The following is an 18,611-nucleotide window of genomic DNA, read 5'->3' as shown; positions in this document are numbered from 1 at the left end:
GCTGGGCAGACTGGAACCCCCTGGTGAGATTGATATATTCTCTCTATCAGAGGACTTCAAAGGGGTCTGCTCTCACCGGCAGCTTCTGACAGGGAGAAAGAAAAATCACTGCTGCCGAATGGAGAGCTGCAATGGTTTAAAATCCTGCCAGGTGACCGGGAGCAGGAAGGGGAGAACGTGGAGATTAAAGTGACCTGGCCACTTCAGAATTTGAACAGCTGGCAGGCAGGAATGCAGGTATTGATCACAGGGCTGCCTGAAATCTCCATGCCAGGAGTCATCTTCAGGTATGCCAGGGCTAGAAGGGGCAGTTCAGTCATGATACCCCATCCCACCCGAGAGTGGTGAAGTAAATCCCATGCGCTCAGCCCGAGCTCACTCAACCCCCAGGACTCTTGAGGGACCCTTCCTTAGCAGCCTGGCATCAGCAGAGAGGCAAATGGCCACTGGACCTACTTCCTCAAACCCCCATGGGGCTCAAGGCACCAGGGTGCCAGGGGGTAGTGTTGTTCACTCTGCCAAGACGCGTGGCCACAAAGGGGGCTGAGTGGGAGGTCTGAAGGGGAAAGAGGGGCTGAGTGGGGGAGTCTGAGGGGGGAGGGAACCTAAGTGGATGTTGGGCTGGATGAACCTCATGCTGTGTGGTGTCAGGGGAAGGGTGCCTCTCAAAGCAAAGCACAAGCACTTTGAATAGGGGAATTGAGCTCTGATACCTCAGATCTTTGGGTGGCACGGTGGCACAGTTAGCACTACTGCCTCACAACGCCAGGGACCCGGGTTCGATTCCCGGATTGGGTCACTGTCTGTGTGGAGTTTGCACATTCTCCGTGTCTCCGGGTGCTCCGATTTTCTCCCACAGTCCAAAGATGTGCAGGTTAGGTGCATTGGCCATGTTAAATTCTCTCTCAGTGCACCCGAAAAGATGTGGCGACTGGATGATTTTCACAGTAACTTTTTGTTGCAGTGTTAATGTAAGCCTACTTGAGACACTGATAAATAAACTTCAAAGTTCTAATCTTTAGAATCAGCTGTCAATTTTAAAATAATATCCTTTCATAATGCATGTGCAAAATGCCTTTTCTATAAATTTCACTTGCTGAACATAGAATCCCTACAGTACAGAAGGAGGCCATTCGGCCCACTGAGCCTGCACCGGAAACATCCCCACCCGCAACCTCTGACACTAAGGGGCAATTTAGCACAGCCAATCAACCTAACCCGCAACACCTTTGGACTGTGGGAGGAAACCGGAGCACCCGGAGGAAACCCACGCAGACACGGGGAGAACATGAAAACTCCACACAGACAGTGACCCGAGGCCCTGGTGCTGTGAGGGAGCGGTGCTACCCACTGTGTCAATGCACCGCCCACATTATTTACTCCACACAATTCAGTAGCTTTCAAAACGTCATCGGATTAAAACTTTTATTTCATTTACTGAATAATGAAATGTATGTTTTATTTCAGAACAGATAGTGAATTCCATTACAACCCTCAAAGTGGTTAATGCATGATCAAAAATAAATCCATCCACTGCATATAAAATGATTTGCAAGGCAAAAATATGATCTGCAGTGGAGCAGCACGCCTTATAAACCTGTCTCCTCATATTGCGGCATCAGTTACACTTCAATAATTAGCTCTCGATAAACATCAGAAGGGAGCATTGCACACACAGCACATTCGGGCAACTGAACTTAAGGTGTCTATGGTTTTGTTATTGGGAATGTGGAGGCGAGCCACCCCGAGAGCGTGTGTATGTGGTGCTTGTCTCTTTAAGACAATGCAGCAATAGAGGGTCACCTGACTTGAGGGACCATAAGGAACTGAGAGTGAATGTGCATGCCAGAGGGTGGAGTCCACCTTCAGCAGAATTTTCTGGAAGCATGGAGTAAATAAGCATAACTGGGGCTCTGCCCCTGGCAGTCTTCGTGCTGCATAAACCTGCTGTAGCTAAGTTTCTCTATTCAATAAATAGGGGGCGGCACGGTGGCACTGTGGTTAGCACTGCTGCCTCACAGCACCAGGGACCCGGGTTCAATTCTGAACTTGGATCACTGTCTGTGTGGAGTTTGCATGAGTTTCCTTCGGGTGCTCCAGTTTCCTCCCACACTCCAAAGATGTGCAGGTTAGGTTGATTGGCCATGCTAAATTGCCCCTTAGGGTCAGGGGGACCGGCTAGCAGGTTAAATGCATGAGGTTACGGGGTAGGGCGTGGGTAGGATTGTTGTCGGTGCAGGCTCGATGGGACAAGTGGCCTCCTTCTGTACTGTAGGGATTCTATGATTCTAAGAAATACCTTCCTTGTTCTAAACAAAGTCTGAAGCCTCCCTTAATAATTTCAGATGCTGGCCACACAAAATATATGACAGAGATGACTCCAGATTTCCCACTGAGTTGCTTTCCACTTCCTTCGTTGAACTCAAACACTCTCGTTTTATTTCTGTCTCTTTTTCTTTCTGACTTCTGCAGGCAATCCATTTTCCAGTGGGGTTTATTTCATCTAACTTCCTGAATTCACAGAATGCTTAATGCACCAACACGCCAGCTAACTGTTCTCAATCTTAAATCTGTTTTTCCAACCACAATTCTACAAAGGATATGGTTTATATGCAAAAAAAAAGATCTCTCTGACAGCGTGATGATTAAGCACGAGTCTCCGAGAAAATATAATCCTGGGAACTTCAGCACACAACTGGCCATTTAGCCCATCATCCCGGTGCTGGCTTTATTGGGGAGTTTCCGCATCTGAAACCATGGAAAAATCAACTTTCTGTGCACCAATTTCCCATAAGTCCAGCATGCACTGCAGATTAAATGACCCAACTGTGAGCAGCACGTTGCAATTTATACAACGTTCTTCAATTGGGAAGGCAATGCAAAGGTTGCAGAGTGTTTTCTTGATTTTATTTATTTATGTGTTAGTGTTGCAAGTAGGCTTATATTAACACTGCAATGTAGTTACTGTGAAAATCCTCTAGGCGCCTGTTCGGGTACAGGGAGAATTTAGCATGGCCAATGCACCTAACCGGCACATTTTTCGGGCTGTGGGAGGAAACCGGAGCATCTGGAGGAAACCCTTGCAGATGGGGTGAAGGGGGGGAGGGCGGAGGGGGATTCTCTGGCTGCACTTCTGGAAAATCCTACCCTTCACCCGCTATGATTCCTGTGGTGCGTGGGATGGGCAAATTACCCCCAGGGAGGATGGGCAGATTTTGCACAGACAGTGAGTGACTCAAGCTGGGAATTGAACCCAAGTCTCTGGCGCAGCGAGGCAGCAGTGCTAACCACTGTGCCACCGTGCCGCCCAAAATATTAATTTATTGATTTATAATTTATTGCATGACTGATTTATGCAATAAATTATAAATCAATTTATACATTTCAGGAGTGCTGTGCACTCAAAGAACATGTCGGCAAGTCTCCCCAACTGGGCAGCGCAGAGAAAAGTAAAGTTTATTTATTAGTCACAAGTAGGCTTACATTAACACTGCAATGAAGTTACTGTGAAATTCCCCAAGTCACCACAGTCTGGCACCTGTTCGGGTCAGTGCACCTAATCAGCACGTCTTTCAGACTGTGGGAGGAAACCGGAGCATCCGGAGGAAACTCACGCAGACAAGGGGAGAATGTGCAAACTCCACACAGACAGTGGCCCAAGCCGCGAATCGAACCCAGGTCCCTGGTGCTATGAGGCAGCAGTGCTAACCACTGTGCCACCGTGCCACCCCAAGAGTGACTTCTTCTAACAATCAACCACTCTCTATACTATATGTTCCGCGCTTTCCGTCTGTAGCCGCCAACACTGATCCACAAGTCTGTCAGCTTCAACATTTCCCTGACTTTCCTCGATGGGCCAGACTTTTGCCTCTGCTGCCTTTGAACCAGAGGCAGGCATTGAAACTCACTCAGCTACTGTGCGTATGATCCCAGTATATCAATGGCATTGCTGCTAATGATCAGGAGCCATATAAAAGCTATAAAGTCACAAGCTATTAGAAATGAGATAAATGGAAAAAATGTTTCCAGTGAACTAATTATACAAATGTGTAGCTTATTACTGTTGATTTGAATAAATATTAGTTGCATACCTATGATCTATTACCGTGTTCATTACTCTCTGTTTGGTTCCACAGACTGGCGAGGAACAGGAAACTAAAGTAATTATTTATCTTAAATCGCCATATGAGAATATTAAGCCCTTTTTATTATTTTTCCAACAATGCAATTATTTTTGGTTCTGCAAAGCAATATAAACACACTAATCATTTAGTTCTTAAAAGCCTTTGAAGTGTATTAAAAAAATTGCCTTGGTTTGAAAAATTTCAAACAAGCCACATGTTCTATCAAATCAATCTAACCAGCAGAAGAACATTATCTAAGTATTAAATGGCTTGTGATCTGATGTTAAGCATCTAATAAGAAGCAGCTGTGGTTTTTAGCTTGGCTCTGAAGTTGTTGAAGTCCAAATAAAGGGGCACCTTCGCAATTAAAGTCATCCGGCTTCTTAGAAAGTCAGGCCGCCAATCACGGCGACTTTATTACTTTGTGAGCCGAGCTTTGAAAAGGAGCTGAGATTCATTTGCGAGCCTTTCCTTAACAAAGGCTCCCATAAAAACTGCAAGCATGGTTTTGATAGTTTGTCCTATGTTAACCCAACGTCAACAAGTGGCTCTTGAGGCAGAAAACCTGGCCCAACCCTTCCCCCAGCCTGACCGACCTTCCAATTAATTCACACAGTCCTTCTTTTAATGTCACAGTTCACCTACAACGTTAACCGCGGGACTAGGAAGCAATAAAGGTCAGTTAAGTAGATGGTTGCAACTCTCCTTGGAAGCTGTAGCTTCAGTAGAGGGTGCTGTTTTCTTTCTTTACCTGAAGCGAAACCACAAGGTCATTCTCTATATTGATAAATCACGCTACTGTGATACGTAAATGACAGCTCAAACTAACATCAAACTAGATGGCAGAGAACAAAAGACTATCAACCAGCCATTTTCCTGACACTTTTATTCAATCATCAGGAGATTGCTTACGACAGGGATAGCAGCTGTTTTGTCTTCATCTTTCCACATTTGATAAAAAGTGTCAACTCAAATTTTTGTAAATACTTCACTTACCACCATGGCACACACCAGTAATGCTCAGCATATGTATCCCACATGGGCAGATGATAGAGGCAGGTCAAACCTCTCCATTCCTCATAAAGGTCAATGTGGTTCTGGAAACAACATTACGAAAGCTGGAATAACTCTGAACATCAAAGATAAAAAGGTCACTTAACACAAATGAATTGAATACAAACATAACCCCCTTTCCGTCCGCCAGATACAAAACAAAAATGTTGCAGTTAATAAACTGGAGGCATACTTATTTCGTTTTCATGTTATAGACATAGCCGGAACACTCCTAGCAATGTGAGTTGAGCATTTAATACAATGCAAATTAATTTTTAATCAATGGAAAAGCTATAGTCCATTTGTGAGTGTAATTTTAAGTTTGTAGCAAAATGAGAAGCCTGATATTTCTTTATTTCAAGACATTCTGCTATCTCGAGTTTATTGTGAAACTCGTACTAAAGATAAAATTCTCCCTGTGTAAACGACGTGGTAAAATAGTGCTGCGCTGGACTTTTCAATCTAAAGTCTAATGGCTGAATATGACATGGGAGTGCTCTGCAAATGTAGTTAGTAGTGATATCTGAAATGATTAATAGAGGCTGCGGGCCTGACGTGATATCATAGTGGATCAGGATGTATCAATCTCATTATTTCATGTGTCGTCTGAGAACGGCTTATACTTTCTGGGAATTGGAAATTACGGGCGGAATCTTCCCAAGAAATCAGTGCGATTCCCGTCGGCCCCTGTGGCAAAATCCGGACCGCAGTTTTCAGGCGTTTCGAAAATGTATATTTTTCCCCATGTGAAATGCACCTCGCCTGAGGCCCGAAGCATCTGTTTCACTTGCCCCGGGGATTAACTGAGCGCTTCATTGAAGGGGGTGCTGCATTTCAACAGCTCCACAGCACTCATTCAAGCCAGGAGGATAGCAGTGAGGAAACCAGCTCCTAGATTTACAAAGAGGGTCTCATCTACTTGCTGGATGCAGTGGAGGAGAGGGGGGGTGACAATATACCCTTGGGTTGGCAGGGGACTCTCCAGCAAGGTGGCAGTTCCCCGCCTAGGAGACGGTGGCAGCGCTGGTCAGTACCAGCAGCCTGACCAAGAGGACGGGTGTACAGTCGTAGGAAAAAGATGAATGATCTATTACGATCGGCAAGGGCAAGTGCTCCAGTCTCAAAGAACAAAAAACAAAGAACGATACAGCACAGAAACAGGCCCTTCAGCCCACCAAGGCTGCGCTTATCACATTGCCCTACCTAGACCAACCGCCTGTACCCCTCTATACCCCCCCAGTTCATGCGCCTATCCAGATAAGGACTCAATCCCCCCCAGCCCCTTCCCCCAGGATTCCGCATGCTGCCCCTCGCAGGGCCGCCGTACCCAACCTCCCAGCAGCATCCTCAAACGCCAACCCCCACTCCTCATCAGAACCCCTACCTGCTTAGGTGCAGTGCCCACGCATACCAGGTGTCACCACAAGAATTGGGAAATCATGTTGCAGCTATATGAAACATTGGCTGGGCTGCCTTTGGAGTATTGCGTGCAGTTCTGGTCACCACACTACCAGAAGGACATGAAAGCTTTGGAAAGAGTGCAAAGAAGGTTCACCAGGATGTTGCCTGGTCTCGAGGGCATTGGCTATGAGGCGAGGTTGAATAAAGTAGGATTGTTTTCAATGGAAAGACGGAGGCTGAGGGGAGACCTGATAGAGGTCTACAAAATTATGAGAGGCACAGACAGGGTGGATAGTCAGAGGCTTTTTCCCAGGGTGGAAGTGTCAATTATGAGGGGGCATAGGTTCAAGGTGAGAGAGGGAAAGTTTAAGGGAGATGCGCGGGGGACATTTTTCACACAGAGGGTGGTGGGTGCCTGAAATGTGCTGCCAGAGGAGGTGGTGGAAGCGGACACATTAGCAACAGGCCGATCATGATGTCCTAAGTAAACTTTAAAAAGTTTTGGAGGGCCGAAGGGCCTGTTCCTCTGCTGTACTTTTCTTTGTTCTTTGTTCTCTTTGTTTGACCTTTGACCTGTCAGGCGTCCAGCTCACATCATCCCTATTTGTGTTCCTGAGGAGAAGATCGACCACCATCACCATGAGCAAGAGAACAAAGGCAGTGGGATGCCCGACCTGAGGATTCTGACTCCATTCCAGGAGAGAATCCTGGAGATCACAGGAGAGGAGCAGGAGCGGGCCTGCGCTGAGTGAGGTGGGCCTGGGAGAGAAAAGTGAGAAGCCACTGCACCTTCATCCAGATTACCTGATTTTAAATTCAAATTGTTGCCGATGAAACACGACTGGATTTATCTCCCTTGCTGCAGCTCTGGTACAGATGCAAACTCTTCAGTCTCGAGCTCATTATTATTGTCTTTTCGGGGTCTGCTTCAGTCTCATCCATTCTGCCTCCTGCGTGATTTCTCTCCTGTATTCAGATTGTGCTCCATGCAGAGCACTGCTCTTGGATGCTATTTTATGTCAATGCATAATAGGATGTTCTAGAACCGTCCAAGCAGAAGGATCTTACCAGTGGCTTGACGTGGAGTGCCCCTGCAGAGAATATTTGCTTTTAGCTGGGCTTTATTAATTTTAGACTGTGGTTTTATAGGCCAAGGCTTAACAGCATATCCTAGTCTCTCAGGATACTTTTGACAAGTTTAGATTATATATCAAATAAGATTGGCACTATGTGGTGAACCATTGTTGGTTCCCACCAGGTAGTGCTGAGCCATGGTCTGGCCAGTACTATGAGTCTGTAGATATGTTATTGTTGGGGTTAGGGTTGGGCTGTTCTACCTGTTAATATAGTCCTATGGTACACCCCAGTTGACTCCGCCTCCTGGGAGAGGTATAAAGGTCACTGCTCTGCCTGGTGACCCTTTAGTCTGGGATCGTATACTGTATATAGTAGCTCTGTTATTGTTGGCAATAAAAGCCTTTATTTCCCGAGTACATCCAGCCTCTCGTGTGTTATATTGCGCATCACACTATAGACCGTTGTAAGACCCACAGCAATGCTGTTGACTCTTAACTGCCCTCAGGCAACTAGGGATGAGCAATAAATGCTGACCAGCCAGCAACATCCATGTCCCATGAATTAATAAAACAAAAGATGGATGTGTACTGATGGCTTCCAATCTGTTTGGAATATAATGGGATGCCAATGGGTGCCATTTCAGAGTCAACTACATTGCTGTGGCTCTGGAGTCACCTGTAGGCCAGACCAAGTACGGACGGCAGTGAACCAGATGGGTTTTTCCGACAATCGACAATGGTTTCATGGTCATCTGTAGATTTTTAATTCCAGATTTTTTTCTTATTGAATTCAAAGTACGCCATCTGCAGTGGCAGGATTCGAACCCGGGTCCCCAGAACATTAGCTGAGTTTCTGGATTAATAGTCAAGCGATAATACCACTGGGCTATTGCCTCCCCACTACTGCTACAACATTGACAATGTCAATAACTCTAGTTCTCTGTTGATTTCAATAAAGTGTAATTATGGGCAGCACGTAAAATCAGTGTTGAAACTGATGCCGCCAGTTTCCTGATGGGATGGTTAGATTAAAATTATCCTCTATGTTGCTCTAATGAAGAACTGGCCTCATAACAGTGGCTGCACTATACTGCAACTCTTTACAACAGTCCATTATTATCTAGTGGACACAGGGAATCCTTTTATCCCATATAATAAGTACAAGTAAGTTGTAAACTTAACCAGTATTCAACAGATCTGTGCGCCTTGCTGGAATAGTTAACACAATGTCATCTTGTAGTGTAGGGTCGGCACAAAATCAATTGCCCCCATGCCTTCCTAGTTAATTTAAAGTGCAGTTTCGTTTGAAGAAGAAAGATTTGCGATGATTGCAATTGACTTTCTGGATGTTAAATAAAACATTGGAAGTCAGGCATGACTGCAGCACAACAAGCAGTATTCACGCTGATGAGTCGATTCACTTTCTGACCGTAGCTCCAAGTGTGCCGCATATTAACATTCCCTTTGAACAATCAACATCACAGACATTGCTGATTCCTCCAAATCCGGGAAACGATGGGGCGGGGGGTGGGGTGTGGAGCAACTATAAAAACATTTAAAGATTACGCTGTCACCTTAAAACATACAGTCATCTATATCATGCGTAAGTGAGGACTTTAGATGTGGTTCGACTTTTTGTGATTTGGTTGATGTCAGAAGACCATAGGCAATCATCAAGTCCTGTGACATGAATTACACATTGGAATAGTATAATCTGCTTCAACGAAACTGCGCTGGAATTTTGACCGGCAAGTGAGGGACTTGGCTTGGAATAATTATGTACCGTCCAAACTCGCGCTGTTCAACTCGCAGCTCTATAAACCAGAAGGTTGTGGGACCTCTACTCATTTGTCCAAGCTAGGCATTGAGTAGCCTAATTAAAGCTTATTTATGGGTGTCACAAGTAGGCTTACATTAACATCATGATGAAGTTACTGTGAAAATCCCATAGTTGCCACACTCCGGCGCCTGTTTGGGTACACTAAGTGACAATTTAGCATGGCCAATGTACCTAACCAGCATGCCTTTTGGACTGAGGGAGGAAACTGGAGCACCCGAAGGAAACCCACGCAGACACGGAGGAGAAACTGTAGAATCCGCACTGTAGGTGACCCAAGCCGAGAATCGAAATCGGGTCCCTGGTGCTTTGAGGCAGCAGTGCTAACCACTGTGCCACCGTGTAATTAAAGCTCCTAAATGGTTCCTTAATTAGGGAAGGCGATGGCCTAGTGGTATTATCACTAGACTATTAATCCAGAAACTCAGCTAATGTTCTGAGGACCTGGGATCAAATCCCACCAGAGCAGATGTAAAAATTCGAATTCAATAACAAATATCTGGAATTAAGAATCTACTGATGACCATTGTCGATTGTTATAAAAACCCATCTGGTTCACTAATGCCCTTTAAGGAAGGGAATCTGCCATCCTTACTTGATCTGGTCTACATGTGACTCCAGAGCCACAGCAATGTGGTTCACTCTCAACTGCTCTCAGACAACTAGGGATAGACAATAAATGCTGGCCCAGCCAGCGATGCCCATGTCCCATGATTGAATAAAAAGAAACAAGGTAAAATACTGCAGGTGCTGGAATCTGAAACAAAACCAGAAAATGCCCCCCCGGCACTTCACCCACTGTCATAGTATGAATCTTATCCAATTTCCCTTATTTTCAGCCCTGATGAAGGGTCATCCAGTCTAGAAACATTGGCTCTATTCTCTCTCCACAGATGCTTGTCAGACCTGTTAGGATTTTCCAGCATTTTCCGTTTCTGTCCTTAAAGGGACCACATGTTCTCCTATGATTAGCTCCCCACCAACCACCCTGACCCTTTTCCTGAGAAGATTTCTGCCTGGGTTTTATTGGGTGCAGTTGATACTCCTAGCCTGGGAGGAAAGTCAGGAGCACTAAAAAAAGGTGCTTTTTCTCCCCTGCCATTTTCATTCAATGCTTCTTTTCAGGGAAGGCCATATTTGATAAAAAGTGACGGTTGCTAAGCAGAAAGCTGAGTAAACAACTCAAGAAGCAACTTTTGAAGAGTTTGATTTGGAGTGATGATTTGTGTGGGTGTGAGATTTGGACCTTAGAGGAGACCAACTTGCTAAATAGCTCCAAAATGTGGGTTTGGAGAAGAATAGAAAAGATCAGAAAATGATGGAGAGCTGTGGAGACTGAATGAAAAGTGAAATTTGCTGAATGTAATTAGGAACAGGCGATCTGGCTAGGGCACGTCTTAAGAGGAAACAAATCAGTAAGAGATGTTATGGATAGGAAGATTTCAAAGATAAAGGGGAAGAGGATGGGAATATCAATGCTGGATGGCTTGAAAATTCAAGGAAGTTATTGACAAATGAAACTATAGAACTAGCCCAGGATAGAGAAATGAAAAGACTATGAGTCAAGCAGCTTTCTGCTGTCTAGTTGAAGTGTTAGGGAACTCTTCCCCCCCACCCCCCCCCCCACCCCCCACCCCCCCACCGCCCCACCCCCCCACCCCCACCCCCCCACTCCCCCCCGTCCCCCCTCACTCCCCCGCCACTCCCCCCCCCACTCCCCCCCACCCCACCCCCCCCACCCCCCACCCCCCCCACCCCCCACCCCCCACCTCCCCCCCCCCCCCCACCACCACCCCCCCCCCCCACCCCCTGTGAGGCAGCAGTGCTAACCACTGTGCCGCTGTGCCACTGAAAGTAGCTCATGGGACTCTAATGTTGAAAGATTCGATGTTACCTGCTTACAGATATTGAAGGAAGCAGCAAAACTGCAAATAATTAAAATCTAAAGCCACATTGCAGATATTGGAATTGGACAATCAGTATTTGCAAAAGGGAGGACAAATTACATCAAGAATAAAAGGAGAAAACGCTGGATAAACTCAGCAGGTCAGGCAGCATCTGTGGAGAGAAACAGAGTTAACATTTCGGTTCTAAATGACTTTTCTACCGAACACGAAGAGTGGTTTTCAGTCCGGATGAAGGATAAAATCCCACAATGTTAACTCGTCTTCTCTCTTTAGAATGTCTAGTGCGATAAATCTAGTCCAAAGTGGATTTGTGAAAGGCAGCCATTACTAAAAATGTACACGAAGGGTACTACACACTTTACCTTCAGAAAGCATTAAAGAAGGTGCCTCACTGGAGAATTATGACTCAAAGGAACAAGCGCTAGAAAAGGTTCTAAATTTATTAGCTAGATAACAGAAAACAGAGGATACTTGGTAATGTTAATTGGCCTAATTTGACATTGGTGATAAATTTCAGAAATCAGTCCTGCGAACCTTTCTTTTGATAAACTGTTATCAATATTCTGTGTATTATCGATATTGTGAACAAAGAAAGTCTTGTGTTGCATTTACTTTGCATGGCATCAGATAACTACTCATTTCAATTATGGATATAGCACCTTTCATGATCACAAAATGACCGAGAGTATTTTACAGGCAAGAAGTTCTTTCTGAAGTCCAGCCGCTATTGAAATGTGGAAAACACGGCAACCAATTTGCACAGCAAGATCCCACAAGTAGCAGTGTGATCATGACTAAATAATCTGTCTCTAATGATGTTAAATGAGGAATAAATGTTGGCTAGGACGCAGGGACGAACTTCACTGCTCTTCTTTAAAACAGTGCCATGGGATTCTCCGTTCCTGCCGGCAGCACACCCGCCACCCCCCCGCCCGCGGATTTCCCACTGGCATGGGGTGACGTCAGTGGGAATTCCCATTGACAGCGGCAGAATCAGAGAATCCCGCCACGAGCAAACAACGCGCCACCTCCCGCCAGCAGGAAACACGCGGCTGGGAGGCCGGAGAATCCCGCTCATTTACTTTGCTCTTCAGACATATGACACTCAGCTATCTAATCACATATCAGCTTTATTGTATTTGCTGTGTTTACTGAGGTCAAGCATATTTACCATCACATGTTGAGTATGTTTTATCTGAAACTGAGGGGCCAATTGCATTTCAGTATTGGGATATTTTTGTTTCTTAGATATGATATGCGCCTACTGCACAAAATTCCCCGCGTTGAAGTTCAGGTCCGGTTGCAGAGGTTCATGGCAATTGGGTCACTGATTTCCCGCGCAAAAAGACCTTTGATTTTTGTATGTGTTCGATTCCTGGGATGCTCAGATAAAGGGTTCTCGATATGTAGCACTTGGAATATCTCCGCTGTGTAATCTAATGGAAAAAAAACAACTGTCTGGTCTGCTTTCTTCACAAATAACTCTTTTCAATTTTGTGATTATAATGTAATTATAATAACATGAAGTTATCACTCGAAACAACTATCTAAACTGTCCATATTTAATTAACCATTCTCCATTACAACACTGAACATAGGAAAAGGACAAGGTACATGGGGCGCCCTGAGTAATGCTGAATATCCGTTGATTGGTGTACATCTCTGAAGCATGTAACTGATGTCTAATCACTTTGAATTTGTGTAATGTACTTTAGGTGAGAATATGTCTTCTGGCTTCTGTAGCATTGGGCCACAGGGAAAATGATTGATCAGTGTTTCTGGATGTTCCATATTGGCGTGAAAGCTTTGAAACAAGAATTTCAAACATATTTGTTAGTTTAGTTATTAAGAACTAGCATTTTACACTGAATTTTAGTAGGTTTATTCATACAGAACACACAATGATTTTGGTAAACAATTGGCAAAGTGTCTGACAAGGCTAACATTCCTGAGCAATTTGTGCTATACTTATAGTTCCAAATGAGGAGATAGACATTGCTTGTTATCTCAAATACATTTTGACTGAAGTGGTGTAGAATACGGAAGATTCCTTGTTTCAACCTAAAAGACATTTACTTTCTCATCAAATGAGGGAAAGGACACTTTGGGCCCAATTTTACCAAAACTTCGCGCCTTTTTTTTGGGCGCGAAATCGCGGCAAAGTTGGGCGTCGGGCCGATACCGCGATCTTCACCCGATTCCGAGCAGATCGCGGCTTTACCGACACCCGATTCGGGCGCGGATCCGGCCCACAACCGAATCGGGCGGCCCGACGATTTAAATGCATTAGCATGCATTTAAATCTACTTAATGAACCGCGCGCCCAACCCTACCGCCAAATCCCACTTTACCGTCTTTTGGCCCATTCCGAATCCGCGCTTTTAGCGACCTGCAGAATAAAAGTCCGAAGCGGATTTCTATTCTGTCAGTAACCAGCTGTGTGCTCACTATGTCAATAACCAGCTGTGTGCTAACTCAGTCAGTAACCAGCTGTGTGCTAACTCAGTCAGTAACCAGCTGTGTGCTAACTCTGTCAATAACCAGCTGTGTGCTAACTCTGTCAATAACCAGCTGTGTGCTAACTCTGTCAATAACCAGCTGTGTGATAACTCTCTCAGTAACCAGCTGTGTGCTCACTCTGTCAGTAACCAGCTGTGTGCTCACTCTGTCATTAACCAGCTCTGTGCTAACTCTGTCAATAACCAGCTGTGTGCTCACTCTGTCAGTAACCAGCTCTGTGCTAACTCTGTCAATTAGCAGCTGTGTGCTCACTATGTCAGTAACCAGCGCTGTGCTCACTCTGTCGGTATCCAGCTGTATGCTCACTCTGTTAAGAACCGGAAGTGTGCTCTGTGACGATATTGTGCCTTTAAGAAATGTCATTTAGTCATGTTTCTTTGTTGAATGTGTTAACTACTCCCTTCCATTTGATTGGAGCCATTCTGTCTGTATACAGCAGCCCTGTATTGCCACTGTAGCAGCATAATTGATCTTAATTGCTGCAATATTTGTCTTAATCTGAACTAATGCAATGTTCTGTTGTTTTGTGTTTCCCCATGTGATATTACAGAGTAGGGCTGATTGACAGCTGAGGTTGATTGACCGGTGAGGTCATATGCCTGGGTGAAGCTTTCACAGAGAAGTCAAGGCAGTCTGTTTTTTGGGATCATTAGAGAGAGGATGCTTTATCTGTATATCTTGCGCTGTCTGAAGTGGGGACTGGAATCTCATCAGAAAAAAGCCTTTTTTCTCTGAGATTCTATTGTCTGGGTCTGGAGCTTTCTTCAGAAGTTGCTGCATGAGAATTAGAAGACGAGAGTCTATCTGGATCATTCTCCAGAGGTGTTAAAATACCAGAAATCTGGTACTCATGTAAGCATATTTGGATCCTGTGCTAACTGGTTTTTATAAAATGATTTATGTCTATGGGGGAATACTGCTAAATTGGAACCAAAAACACAGATAGCTATTTAGAATTATATTTTGTCATGTTTAAGTATGGTAAAAGTTATGCAATTTTTTTGTAATATTTTAAATGTGTTCTTAAATAAATTTGGTTTGATAAAAGCTCCCTAGTGGGTCAATAGAATCATACCTGGAGTGAAACACCTTATGCTCACCCTAATGCCCAAATCAAATGTAAAACCTAGAGTCTAGGCTCACTTAATAAAATATCTTGGAGTTTTTGATCTGGTCCTGAACAGCTTGTTCCATCAGTAACCAGCTGTGTGCCCACTCTGACAGTAACCAGCTGTGTGCTCACTCTGTCAGTAACCAGCTCTGTGCTAACTCTGTCAATAACCAGCTGTGTGCTAACTCTGTCAGTAACCAGCTGTGTGCTAACTCAGTCAGTAACCAGCTGTGTGCTAACTCTGTCAGTAACCAGCTGTGTACTAACTCTGTCAGTAACCAGCTGTGTGCTAACTCTGTCAATAACCAGCTGTGTGCTCACTCCATCAACAACCAGTTGTGTGCTAACTCTGTCAGTAACCAGCTGTGTACTAACTCTGTCAGTAACCAGCTGTGTGCTAACTCTGTCAATAACCAGCTGTGTGCTCACTCCATCAATAACCAGTTGTGTGCTAACTCTGTCAGTAACCAGCTGTGTGCTAACTCTGTCAGTAACCAGCTGTATGCTAACTCTGTCTATAACCAGCTGTGTGCTAACTCTGTCAGTAACCAGCTGTGTGCTAACTCTGTCAGTAACCAGCTGTGTGCTAACTCAGTCAGTAACCAGCTGTGTGCTAACTCTGTCAGTAACCAGCTGTGTGCTAACTCTGTCAATAACCAGCTGTGTGCTCACTCCATCAATAAACAGTTGTGTGCTAACTCTGTCAGTAACCAGCTATGTACTAACTCTGTCAGTAACCAGCTGTGTGCTAACTCTGTCAATAACCAGCTGTGTGCTCACTCCATCAATAACCAGTTGTGTGCTAACTCTGTCAGTAACCAGCTGTGTGCTAGCTCTGTCAGTAACCAGCTGTGTGCTAACTCAGTCAGTAACCAGCTGTGTGCTAACTCTGTCAATAACCAGCTGTGTGCTAACTCTGTCAGTAACCAGCTGTGTGCTAACTCAGTCAGTAACCAGCTGTGTGCTCACTCTGTCAGTAACCATCTGTGTGCTAACTCTATCAATAACCAGCTGTGTGCTAACTCTGTCAGTAACCAGCTCTGTGCTAACTCTATCAATAACCAGCTGTGTGCTAACTCTGTCAGTAACCAGCTGTGTGCTAACTCTATCAATAACCAGCTGTGTGCTAACTCTGTCAGTAACCAGCTGTGTGCTCACTCTGTCAGTAACCATCTGTGTGCTAACTCTATCAATAACCAGCTGTGTGCTAACTCTGTCAGTAACCAGCTGTGTGCTCACTCTGTCAGTAACCAGCTGTGTGCTCACTCTGTCAGTAACCAGCTGTGTGCTCACTCTGTCAGTAACCAGCTGTGTGCTCACTCTGTCAGTAACCAGCTGTGTGCTAACTCTGTCAGTAACCAGCTGTGTGCTAACTCTGTCAGTAACCAGCTGTGTGCTCACTCTGTCAGTAACCAGCTGTGTGCTAACTCTGTCAGTAACCAGCTGTGTGCTAACTCTGTCAGTAACCAGCTGTGTGTTCACTCTGTCAGTAACCAGCTGTGTGCTAACTCTATCAATAACCAGCTGTGTGCTAACTCTGTCAGTAACCAGCTGTGTGCTAACTCTGTCAGTAACCAGCTGTCTGCTAACTCGGTCAGTAACCAGCTGTGTGCTCACTCTGTCATTAACCAGCTCTGTGCTAACTCTGTCAGTAACCAGCTGTGTGCTCACTCTGTCAGTAACCAGCTGTGTGCTAACTCTGTCAGTAACCAGCTGTGTGCTAACTCTGTCAATAACCAGCTGTGTGCTAACTCTGTCAGTAACCAGCTGTGTGCTCACTCTGTCAGTAACCAGCTGTGTGCTCACTCTGTCAGTAACCAGCTGTGTGCTAACTCTGTCAGTAACCAGCTGTGTGCTAACTCTGTCAGTAACCAGCTGTGTGCTAACTCTGTCAGTAACCAGCTGTGTGCTAACTCTGTCAGTAACCAGCTGTGTGCTAACTCCGTCAGTAACCAGCTGTGTGCTCACTCTGTCAGTAACCAGCTGTGTGCTCACTCTGTCAGTAACCAGCTGTGTGCTCACTCTGTCAGTAACCAGCTGTGTGCTAACTCTGTCAGTAACCAGCTATGTGCTCACTCTGTCAGTAACCAGCTGTGTGCTAACTCTGTCAGTAACCAGCTGTGTGCTCACTCTGTCAGTAACCAGCTATGTGCTCACTCTGTCAGTAACCAGCTGTGTGCTAACTCTGTCAGTAACCAGCTGTGTGCTCACTCTGTCAGTAACCAGCTGTGTGCTCACTCTGTCAGTAACCAGCTGTGTGCTAACTCTGTCAGTAACCAGCTCTGTGCTAACTCTGTCAGTAACCAGCTATGTGCTCACTCTGTCAGTAACCAGCTGTGTGCTCACTCTGTCAGTAACCAGCTGTGTGCTAACTCTATCAATAACCAGCTGTGTGCTAACTCTGTCAGTAACCAGCTGTGTGCTAACTCTGTCAGTAACCAGCTGTGTGCTAACTCTGTCAGTAACCAGCTGTGTGCTCACTCTGTCAGTAAACAGCTGTGTGCTAACTCTGTCAGTAACCAGCTGTGTGCTCACTCTGTCAGTAACCAGCTGTGTGCTCACTCTGTCAGTAACCAGCTGTGTGCTAACTCTGTCAGTAACCAGCTGTGTGCTAACTCTGTCAGTAACCAGCTGTGTGCTAACTCTGTCAGTAACCAGCTGTGTGCTCACTCTGTCAATAACCAGCTGTGTGCTAACTCTGTCAGTAACCAGCTGTGTGCTAACTCTATCAATAACCAGCTGTGTGCTAACTCTGTCAGTAACCAGCTATGTGCTCACTCCATTAATAACCAGCTGTGTGCTAACTCTGTCAGTAACCAGCTGTGTGCTAACTCTGTCAGTAACCAGCTGTGTGCTAACTCTGTCAGTAACCAGCTGTGTGCTCACTCTGTCAGTAACCAGCTGTGTGCTAACTCTGTCAGTAACCAGCTGTGTGCTAACTCTGTCAGTAACCAGCTGTGTGCTAACTCTGTCAGTAACCAGCTGTGTACTAACTCTGTCAGTAACCAGCTGTGTACTAACTCTGTCAGTAACCAGCTGTGTGCTCACTCTGTCAGTAAACAGCTGTGTGCTAACTCTGTCAGTAACCAGCTGTGTGCTCACTCTGTCAGTAACCAGCTGTGTGCTCACTCTGTCAGTAACCAGCTGTGTGCTCACTCTGTCAGTAACCAGCTGTGTGCTAACTCTGTCAGTAACCAGCTGTGTGCTAACTCTGTCAGTAACCAGCTGTGTGCTCACTCCGTCAGTAACCAGCTGTGTGCTCACTCTGTCAGTAACCAGCTGTGTGCTCACTCTGTCAATAACCAGCTGTGTGCTAACTCTATCAATAACCAGCTGTGTGCTAACTCTGTCAGTAACCAGCTGTCTGCTAACTCTGTCAGTAACCAGCTGTGTGCTAACTCTGTCAGTAACCAGCTGTGTGCTAACTCTGTCAGTAACCAGCTGTGTGCTAACTCAGCCAGTAACCAGCTATGTGCTCACTCCATTAATAACCAGCTGTGTGCTAACTCTGTCAGTAACCAGCTGTGTGCTAACTCTGTCAGTAACCAGCTGTGTGCTAACTCTGTCAGTAACCAGCTGTGT

Source organism: Mustelus asterias, chromosome 10 (genome assembly GCF_964213995.1).
Source record: "Mustelus asterias chromosome 10, sMusAst1.hap1.1, whole genome shotgun sequence".
In the NCBI taxonomy this organism is placed as follows: domain Eukaryota; kingdom Metazoa; phylum Chordata; class Chondrichthyes; order Carcharhiniformes; family Triakidae; genus Mustelus; species Mustelus asterias.
The sequence above is the reverse complement of the archived record's forward strand: the minus strand, read 5'-3'. Positions refer to the sequence as shown.